Raw genomic sequence first — 9,821 nt, 5'->3', positions numbered from 1 at the left:
GGCCTGCTTGGGCAGACCCTGGATGGTTCCCTGGATCTTTAGTGGACTGTTCCTGCAGCTCGGCGGCTCCCATCAGGGTGGTGGCAACTGACTCCTCTGCTGACACAAAGGTGTCCTGCAAGATGGTCAAAGCAATGGGGCCTGGGGAGAGTGGCTGCAGGGTACTCTACTGGAGGGTTGTGGAAATGCTGTTGAAAGAACTCAGGTGTTAGGAGGTACCATGATTCCAGACAGAGGACAGGTCCTATAACAGGGACAGGCAATCATGCCCTAGAAACCAAAGTAAAATTTAGCAGTCCGGAAGCTTAAAGAAATCTGCTCCTAGTGGATAGAACTTGCCACTAGGACCAAAATTACAGCTTTTTCCGGCAAATTGGTCCGATGGGGCCATTGGTTGTGCCACCCACAGAAGCAGCCTGTAAGAGTGTGTCTAAGGTCTGCCATTGCAGATAATGTCTGCAGTATGGTACTGCCATATTGATTGAACACGTGCACCCACTTGCCAGTCCCTAAACCTTCCATTTTCAACATATCAGACACCCCTATGGTAGGCCCAAGGGCAGGGTGCATTGTAAGTATAAGGTATGACAAGCCCTGATGTGTGTGGCATGTCCTATTAGTGAATTACAGCTATTTTCGTTTTTCACTATTGCAAGGCTACCTGCTCTCCATAGGCCAGAGCTGGTTTTAACTGGGCAAAGGCCCCTCTGCCCTCAGAGGACAAAGGCTTTTGGGGTATAAGTATTGGGACCCTGATCCCAAAAATTTAGATCACTTTTAGACAAATAAGAAGAAACCTTTGCTGAGGAGTGGAACCAGAATAAACTGAGGAGAGACTATCCCTAAGCCGAAGTGCTCCTTGGGGGATTGGCCTGCAGTGGTTGCCCTACTGCCAAAGAGATGAGAAAGGGACTTTGTGTACTTTCATCAACTTGTGAGGATCTCCAAGGGCTTGGAACAGAGCTTAACTCGTGCTGAAGTCTCAGGGACAACAGACTTCAACCCCCAGCTCCCCGGAGTTCCTTGGGAAGTGCCTGCTGCTGTTTTGGGCCTTCTGAGGGACTGCGTGTCGCAAGGAGCTGGAAGCGCGACTCAAGAGGAAACAGCGTGTCTCCATCGCTGCTGCTGCCGTCGCATCTTGGATGTCACTGATGTAGCTGTCGTATTGCACCGCATTGAGAGAAGCGTCTCGCAACGAAGAGGAAGCGTGTCGCAGTCGCTGCTGCTGCCGTCGCATCTTGGATGTTGCCGCTGTAGCTGTCGTATATCACCGCATTGAGGGAAGCATCTCTCATCCACGGAGCAGCGTGCCGCCGTCGGAGCTGTTGCCGACGCATCTTGAATGTCGCCGCTGTAGTTGTCGCATTGTGCAGAAGCGTCTCGCAACGTCGGAGAAGAGTGTTGCAGCCGAAGCGGTTGTCATCGCATCGCGGAACAAGGGTGTCGCCGCTGGCGCATCGAATCGAGACTTTTTGCATCATCGGAGAAGCGTGCCACATCAGGAAGAACTTGACACCTTTATTTCTTTGCACCAGATCTTTGTCGCATTTCCATCGTTGCAACACTTTTGTTGCCCCGCATGTCGCATCTTAAGGTACATTGACTCAAAGTGTCGCATTTAAGAACTAAAGAGAACTAAGCTAAACCTACCATTTTAAGTATAGTATTGTGGATTTGTGTCATTTGTGGTCCTGTGATAAGTCTATATAAAGAATACTTATTTTTTAAATAAAACCTGTTTGGTGTCCATCTGTAATGTTGTCACTTGATTACGGTATGTGGTCACAAATGCTTTACACACTGCCTCTGAGATAAGCCTGTCTGCTCGTGCCAAGCTACCAAGGGGGTGAGCAGGGGTTATTTTAGGAGTGTATCCCCTTACCCTGACTAGATGCAAGGGTCCCTTTTTGTCACAAAGTGCCTACCTGTGCCAACTCCGGCCTCCTAAATCTAACAGTAATGAATGACCATTCCTTTTTATATAATGAAACACTAACTGGACTGTGTTATTGAGTTTTGTTGCTGCCCACACCACCTCTCGTGAGTAGGGCTATGACTGCTCTGCTTCACTACTCTGAGAGAGTCAAGTGCCACAATGGTGTACTTGGCTCCCAGGAAGGAGAAAGTTGAAAACCTATTACTTCTGAAGGACTCACATCCTTTGCAACTAATAACCCAGTTTCTTACAGCAATGTATACAGTGCACATGTGCGTCAGAATGATGTTGCCCAAAGCAACTAGATTAACTTCAAGGCAGAATCACTTTGCTGGGCATGCACAGTGAGTGTTTATCAAACCATACAAACATATCTGAATGTTTCAGACTGTCAACTGCTTTTGTTAGCTTGGAGCTGCATGGGGGGGAAGGGGATAGTCTCCATGCTGAAACAACTCACATTGTTTACCAGCCTAAACGCTTTAGTGCATTTTTTTAAATGGATGTGAACATGTGAGCAAGCAAAGTGCTGCTACTCACACTGTGTGAAGAAAAGTGAGGAGAGGATGTAGCCTTGCGGCTAGAGTGGTCGACCTCAAAGCTGGGGAACCGGGTTTGAGTCTCGGCAACGACGATCAACATCCTGTTATTCTGGGCAAATTACCTAATCTCCCTGTGCCTAACATTAATGAATGTGTCCTTCTGTAACGAAGCTGGTGCTCATGTAGAGCGCTCTGATACCCGATTTCTCTGGTCTAGTTCGCGCTATATAAAACTCTAAAAAGAAATGTTAAAGTAGACACTCAGGAAAGCTCATAGAAGTCTAACACATATTTAATGGGAAAATAGCAAGCAAAAATCAAAATATTCTAAGGGCAGGTGGCAACTTCAACAGACCACCCTCCACCATCTGATCATTTGGCCACGCCTATGTATCTCTAAAAATACCTAGGGATCTAAACGCGGCTTTTGAAGAAGCGCAGCCATTTTATGTCTGAAATGAGGCTACGGTCAAAAGTGTTTTTTTCAGGCACAACTGATATTGTATTGTTTTATACTGGTTTGTATCCACAAAAATCCAAAGAGCTGGTTTGTACAAAGATGCTCCAAGTGAACCAATGACGGAGTGAAAGTGACCAGTAAATATTGAGTTGTTCTCGGTTTGCAGTCAAATTTTAACAGTGGGGCAGATGAGAAATCGCTGCACAGTACTCCACATATCAGTGTTTCAACCTTTTAATGGCAATAATTTCCCAAGTATTCTTACAGAGAACCAGAAAAGTGTAACAACCCAGGAAAGAACATTAAAAGTCTGTATTACTGTGGTTATAATTAGCTGACAAACTGTATAGTGGTGTATTGATTTGCATACTGTATTTAGGAAGTTTGAATTGCTGTTTTATCGGTCTTTTTAACTTTAAAAAATATTTTTAACAGACATATCTTGCCACCCATCTGCCTTGTTTACTTAGAAGTTTGTATCTGTTTGCAATGTGCAGTTTGACAAAAGACAGGGTTTGCACCTTGCACTTTACAAAAATGACCAATGTTCCTTTTTAAAATTATTTTAACAGTAATATGTCTTTTACGTATGTATTTGTATGCATTTGTATCATATTTGATGGCAGCAGGTCATAGCCTGTGCTCTCCCTTGCACTTTACAATAATTGTTTAAACCTGAAACTGATCCAAAAGTAGCAGGCACAGTTGGTTCTATTATCAGGTGGCAAGGAAGAAAAATTGATTGTGCTGACTATGTATATTGTACGTTAATGTATTTATATTTGACACTGTATATTTTATGTTGCTTTTATTATCCTGGTGAATGAAATAAAGCTTTCCAACCAACCAATTAGCTGACAAACTGTTAATGAGGCAGACATCATTTCTTACTTAAAGGATACTCAGGGAAAGTCAAGTACATTCTTAAACAAGCGTTGGCATAGCCAATAGGTCTCGCTTTTGGGACCTTATACGTGTTTAGCCATGCAACACTTGATGTTGTTGCACCAAGGATATTGTGCTGGATAAATAAACACTTATAAGTTCCCAAAGGCGAGACCTATTGGCTATGCCAATCCTTGTTTGACTGCAGTAGCTTTTCACTTTGTTTAGTCCCTGTTTAGGAGATATGCATGCACTGTAAGAATGTCAGATGTGTTGGTCCAGTATTTACACAGAGCAATTGCTTTTATATATAGCTTACTTTCCCATGCGGAGGCATTGAGATAATTTAAGTACCACTATTTTTTCTTGTATAGCCCTACTCATCCCAATGCAGGGTGTCAGAGTGATTTACATTAACACACGCGTATTACACCAGGATGTGTTGCATAAAACCGGGGGACTGCAAGGTGTAGAAGTCACATGAACTGTGGAGTCTAGCAGTATAAGCGCGGGAGAGTGAGGGGCTCGCTGATAGAACATGCAGAGCAGAGTCCACCAGTGACAGCGAGGGGACAAGGGGACGGAGAGTGCAGCGGCATCAGGGCAGTGAGGGCAGTGATGGAGGCTTCCGCTGGGTACCTCGTAGTGGCCGACACCAGCAGTCAGTGATGGAACTTACAGTTAACAGGGTCTTGAGGGGCCCAGAGATGGCGGGTGCAGTGGAGTCCAGGATATTGTAGGACTTTAAGGGGCCCAGTGAGGGAAGGTGCAGTAGAATCCACGACACAGGATGGCAGTGAGGGACCAAGTGGCGGAGGATGCAGCCTAGTCCAGGATGCTATAGGACAGTGAGGGTGCAACAGGGACCGGGATATTGTAGGATAGGGCGGGTTTAATGATGGAAGGTGAAGTAGAGTCCAGATAATATTGGCAGTGAGGGGCCCCGTGATGGGGGACAGTAAATATTGTTGTAGGACAGTAGGGGCCCACTGATGGGAGACAGTAAAGGCTGTTGTAAGACAGTGAGGGGCCCTGTGATGGGGGTAGAGCAAAGGATGTTGTAGGACAGTGAGGGGCCATTGAAGAAGAGTGCACGCAAGTCCAGGATATTTTAAGACAATGAGAGACCCAGTGACGGAGGTAGATGTAGAGAGCAGAATATTGTAGGACAGTGAGTGACCCAGTAATAAAGGGCGCGGTCGAGTCCTGGATATTTTTGGAAAGTGAGGAACCTTTAAGTGATGGAGGATGCAACAAAGCCCGGGATATTGTAGGACAGTGCGGTCCCAGTGATGGGGGGCTCAGCAGAGTTTGGTTATTGTAGGACACTGCGGATCCAGTGATGCGGAGTGAAGGGGGGAAGGGGGGGGGGCAGGCGAGTCCAGGATATTGTAGGACAGTGAGGGACCAGTGATGGTGTAGCATGGTGTCAATTGCAGTCCAGGTGGGTGCTCTCAGTCTGATAGAATATATATGTTCTAAGTGCTCTGATAAATTATGAATCTGAAATATCATTGGAAAATAAACGAAGGCGCTCGTACATATTCATAATTAAAAGTACCCACAAACAGCCGTAAAATGTTTAATAAACTTGTGATGTACACTATTCAAATGACTTTTTGCACGAGATCGAAATTAGAATGTTGATAATGCACTGTGTATAAAAGTACTCTGGTCGAATGTATGGCATATTTTGAGTGGGGGCGTGACGGGGTGCTGCCATTAATCTGTGGAGGATGCTGACATCTTCTCAAATTTGAACCATTTGTTTTTTCCTTCCGTTTATTCTATGTGTTTGATGTGTTTAGATCAAATACCCTTAAAAAACAAAAAAGGGCTATCACTTCGAACGCAATGAACTTTGCGATTTTTAGTGAATATTTTGGAAATAGTTTCAAACACAAAGCAAAGAGTGAACTTTAGTCAACTCACATGTGTGGCCCAACCATGGAGTGTGACGTAGAATCCAGTAGTGCCAGTCGTTTTATGCGGGTTGGACTACTTGCACACCTCTAGTGTCACATTTAAGCAGCTCAAAGCGCTCAAATCCGCATAGACGCCCAGTGTGCGTGAAGAGTGCACCACTCTGCGAAGTGTTCGAGCGAACTAGAGCATATGGAAGAGCTGTCAAGATTAATGGTTCAGTGGCAAAGCATTGCACTTCTGTTTGCTGGCTCCAGCAGAGAGGCCATGGACTGAATGGGCAGTCAGATACTATCAACAGCGAGGACCGGTTTCATTTGCGCTGGTGGGGAGTGTGAAACCCGCTCGATTTAACTGTATTTTGGGTTATTTAGAGGGTCAAAGATGGAACATTTACAGGCATTTGAAATATCAGGTTTAATCTTGAACCAACCCCTGCCTACTTTTACAGACAGAATAAGGACAACACAGAGCGTGGTGGTGGTGGGGGGCGACACATGGACGATGAGACTGCCCCAAGCTCAGCCTGGTGGGCAGCTTTGTTTTGCTCGGTTTCCCAGAATCTTCACGTCGATTCATGAAGCGATGCATAAATACATGTCTAAGTAGCGCAGAACTCTGCCAACAAACATTATCAACCCTGGCTTCCAGAGGTGGCCACTCATCAGATGTGAAAGGTTCTGAAACAAGTGGGAAGTGGGCATATTCTTGCCATGGCTTGCTGAGGCGGGCAGCCATCCTCATCTGCTTGCATGTAACGAGGACCAGGAGCTCCCCGACACGTGGCAACAGACATGGAGGGGGACTGCGCAGCGCAAAATACGTAAATGACGGGACTGACCTTTGCATGATAATATTTGTGTGAAGAACATACCTGGTGTACCGACCATTTGTAATTCTGATGGCTTAGTTTATCGGTTCCCGCCACAATAATTGTTTCTGGGGGCGAGGGGAACCGCGAACACCCCTGGAGGCTGACATATTAAGTAAAAGTAATTACAGCCGGCTGCAAATGAAAAGGTGCCGCTGACAAACCACTTATAAGAAGCCTCCCTCGAGAGCGGCCTCAGAGATGGAAATGTGGTCATGCGTCTTATCTTCGCAGATAGCTCCCTGCGCCCTTAGTTTTCTGAGTGCGATGGGGCTCCGTTTGAACATTAAATGATTTTATTGTTGGAATTTGTTTGGCCACTATCCGTTGTGGGTGCGACAATACGTGAGAGGCCAAGTAAGCAAGCGTTGGCCGCGCGCAAGCGAGGGGCCGCGAGAGGCGATCTGTGGTGTGGGAGGGGGAGAAGCAGGAGTTGTGTGCACGCGAAAGTGAAACTGATCGCGATCAGGTGCTGAAAGCTGGCGGCTGCGCATGTGCTTGCATGCGTAACCACAAGCTGGTGGCTGGCAAAAGCCTCTGGTGGCACTTTTAAAAGCCACCTACTAAATGTCTCGCCAGCCCAGCGCATGCGCGTTGCCTCTAGCAAGACCTAAAAAGGGAAATAAACCAAATGGCGGACAACGCCGGTCAAAACAGGGGAGGCTTCCGAGGCGGCTTTGGCGGCAGGGGCCGCGGCCGTGGAAGAGGGCGGGGCCGTGGACGAGGCCGCGGGGCCCGCGGGAAGGCAGATGAAAAAGAGTGGGTGCCGGTGACCAAACTAGGCCAGCTGGTCAAGGACATGAAGATCAAGTCTTTGGAGGAGATTTATCTTTTTTCGCTTCCAATCAAGGAGTCCGAGATCATTGACTTCTTCCTGGCCTCTTCTCTGAAGGATGAGGTTTTGAAGATCATGCCGGTCCAGAAGCAGACCAGAGCCGGTCAGCGAACCAGGTTCAAGGCTTTTGTTGCCATAGGAAACTACAATGGCCATGTTGGGCTGGGTGTGAAGTGCTCCAAAGAGGTCGCTACTGCTATTCGTGGAGCTATCATTCTCGCCAAGTTGTCCATTGTACCTGTGCGACGAGGTTATTGGGGTAATAAGATTGGCAAACCCCATACAGTGCCTTGTAAGGTGACTGGACGCTGTGGTTCTGTACTTGTGCGTCTGATTCCTGCACCCCGCGGTACTGGCATTGTGTCTGCGCCGGTCCCCAAGAAGCTGCTGATGATGGCTGGTATAGATGACTGTTACACCTCAGCTAGGGGCTGCACAGCCACGCTAGGCAACTTTGCAAAAGGGCACCTTTGATGCTATCTCAAAGACCTAGAGCTACTTGACCCCAGATCTCTGGAAGGAGACTGTCTTTACCAAGTCTCCATACCAGGAATACACCGATCACTTGGCCAAGACGCACACCAGAGTGTCTGTGCAGAACACCCAAGCAGCAGCTGTTCCTGGCGCAACCCCCACATAACATGATCTGATGTAAAATAAAGTAGTTGGAACTGTTTAAAAAAAAAAAGAAATTGTCTATTTATATAAATAAGGCAACAGAGTTTTACACCGTAGTAGACATAATAAGTGCAGTTATCAGATGTGCTTGTTAAACTCAAACTGTGCTAGAGGGCCATGCTAGCAGTTTCGAACATGCTCTTTATTCGGTCAGGAAGATGACCACTAAGTTCATGTGTCACACAGAAAGACTATAAAAATCGACCCCAAGGAAATTGCTAAAAATTATGAAGGATCAAATAACAGGATGGACATATGATAGCAGCAAAGAGGGACCAACACACATTTTATGCCATGAAATCTTGTCAGCCAATTAAAAGGAAAGAAAGCCTCATTGGAGCGACTTTTAAGGAAAAAAGACTTTAGTAGAAAAACACGGACTGAGATGAATGAGACATGTCTAAAAAATGTTTGTTGTGAATACATCCAACATATATTTCTAGCAACGATTATAACAGGGTACTGAGAGAAGGAATCTTTCAGTAAATTATTCAAAAAAATAACTATGTGTCCAATACAACATCTGTACTGTGGAAGACAAAGGTCTCTGAGGCAGGCCAGTCGGGCTTCTTCCTCATAGTCATTTAAGCCATGTTCCACAGACTTGACCTTGTCAATCAATTTGCACTCACAGATTATGAGTATTGGCGAAATGTCACCTCCACAAGGGTTGCTAGAGATCCGTTTGATTTGTTTCCATCATAGATCTTCAAACATTAGTTTTTCAACTAGGAATTCTCCCACTGTGTCGCATTTGATTCTGCTAAGATGCTGTGATATTTTAGTCTCCACCTTTTTTTAAGGGCTGAGCAATGTAGATCACACTGAATGAGTACCACGTCACATATATAACATCACCTGAATCGCAATTGGTGAACTTATTGTGATTACATTTTACAAGATTCTATTCAAATGTTTTAGTTTCAATACAGAATGTACATAGAAGACAATGGCCAGATTTCCAGTGGTCCACTATTGGAGAGTGGCTGTATTGGGAACATACCAAATATGGGTTATTATTGACCAGTACTGAACTTACCAGTCAGACACTATTAGAACGCAAACATTAGTTTGTGTGGTAAGTGAACAGTTTCTTGGACATATCCAAACGTTTATTTATTATTTACATTATTTAATTAAATTTTTTTTTTTTTTTTTAATATCATTACTGGCAACATTGCAGGTACAGATGAATACCATCCTTCCTTCACAGTTATTTCTATTTTCGGTGTCAGGAGATATTCTCTAGGGTAAAATCAAGCTCTTTTTCTGGATTGTTTGAGTAGCCTAAGAGATAGCCTCTTTCAACTAGCTTGGTGATCAAGATTCCTGAATGGAAGAAAAAACTTCCATTTTGAACCAATTTTGTTTAACTCTAAAAAACTGTCCAAGTGGGAGGCTATCTCTGAGAATTCCAGGGTGGTGACTCGTGTAGTCTAGCAGGGTGTTCCTCACTTTAGGTTCTTAGAATAAAATTGTATAAAATGTATTGGTTTCAATTTTTATTTTGAATGCAAGGAAATTGATTTCTTGAGCATCACAGAATAAGGTAAATTGAATATCAGGAGGCCTCAAATTAAGCCAAGTCCAAAGAACTGAAGATGATTATTGTCACCTTGCCAGAAGGGGAAGCATCACCTATGTACAAGTGCCATGCCTCAATGTTCAGCCAGAAGGGATTAGTGCCTATA

At 45.1% G+C, this 9,821-nt stretch overlaps 1 pseudogene; it reads left to right on the top strand.

The window, feature by feature from the left end:
- The first annotated feature begins 7,248 nt into the window (after positions 1-7,248).
- LOC144761279 (small ribosomal subunit protein uS5 pseudogene) lies at positions 7,249-8,092 on the top strand (annotated as a pseudogene).
- Positions 8,093-9,821: the final 1,729 nt, after the last annotated feature.

Source organism: Lissotriton helveticus, chromosome 6 (genome assembly GCF_964261635.1).
Source record: "Lissotriton helveticus chromosome 6, aLisHel1.1, whole genome shotgun sequence".
NCBI lineage: Eukaryota > Metazoa > Chordata > Amphibia > Caudata > Salamandridae > Lissotriton > Lissotriton helveticus.
The sequence above is the reverse complement of the archived record's forward strand: the minus strand, read 5'-3'. Positions and strand labels throughout refer to the sequence as shown.